Raw genomic sequence first — 1270 nt, 5'->3', positions numbered from 1 at the left:
GCAGGGAGGGTCTACCAGCCTTCGCATGTCACAGAAAAAACCACTGACCTGGTATTACAAAAGTCCAGTGATGCCATTGTGTGTGTGTGTGTGTGTGTGTGTGTGTGTGTGTGTGTGTGTGTGTGTGTGTGTGTGTGTGTGTGCGTGCGTGCGTGTGTGTGTGTGTGTGTGTGTGTGGCAGTTCCTCGGCCTCTCTGAACGATGTTTGATGAACATGTCTGTAATGAATTTCATATTTACGGCAGGGTGTGAATAATTTACAGCTTCTGTGTACATGTATGACGAGGATTAGTAAAACTAACATTCACTACTAAAACCTACAAAATAAATATACAATACATGATTAATAAACCATTTAGCAGTTGATTTGGGGAATGAAGTTAAGACTAATGGTTAAAATGATTGTCTTGTGTAAATACTTAAGAGTCTTTAGTGTCCTGAGCGGACATATGATATGAATTTCTCAAATAGGATATGATCATAAATGTCAAATGAATCAAATTTTCCATCAAGTTGTTTCTTGACAAGGTGCAGCCAAATGCCAGTACATTTCAAGTGACCACGTATGATTGCGTGTGAGCTTTGAACATCCTGTCTGTGATGCAGACAATCTGACGTGCAGCATCTTTGCAGGTACACAGGTGTGTCTCAAGCTCCTGAATGCCACCTGTGCTTTCATGAATTAAAACAAACTGACCATTGACCATCTGGCAGCACTCATATCCTGATCCTTTTTTGCCTTGTGAGAAATGTGATGTCATCCATAACCATTCATGGGTATTTCTTCAACTATTTTTTCAAGCATGTTTGACCTTAGGGTTAAACATTTGTCATTAAAAAAGCTTTACAGTATTTATAGTAGAATAAAATAAAATAAAGGAGTCTTATTGAGAGTATATAAGTAATTTAAACAATTGAAGTAATTTCTTTTTTATAGTTGCAGTAAAATTTGCAGTAAAAATAAATTCATACGGACAAGATTTAAACAAATATGATGCTAATAAAAAATGTGGTGCTGTTTGTACAGAGCCCCTGGGGTTTTTCTCAGGGGAACATAGAACATTTGCGAGAGAATGCAGAAAAGCATTGAAAAATAAATGTTCCTCCCTTCTCATATTTTTTTCCTTCACCATGTCCCTTTAGGGCAGGGGTGCCAAATCCTGCTCCTGCCGATCGACTGTCCTGCAGAGTTCATCTCCAACCCTAATCAAACACAGCTGAAGCAACCAATTAAGGTCTTCAGGATCACTTGAAAATTAAAGGCAGATGT

The sequence above is a fragment of the Rutilus rutilus genome (assembly GCF_951802725.1).
Source record: "Rutilus rutilus genome assembly, chromosome: 23".
Lineage (NCBI taxonomy): Eukaryota > Metazoa > Chordata > Actinopteri > Cypriniformes > Leuciscidae > Rutilus > Rutilus rutilus.
This window is presented reverse-complemented; position numbering follows the sequence as displayed.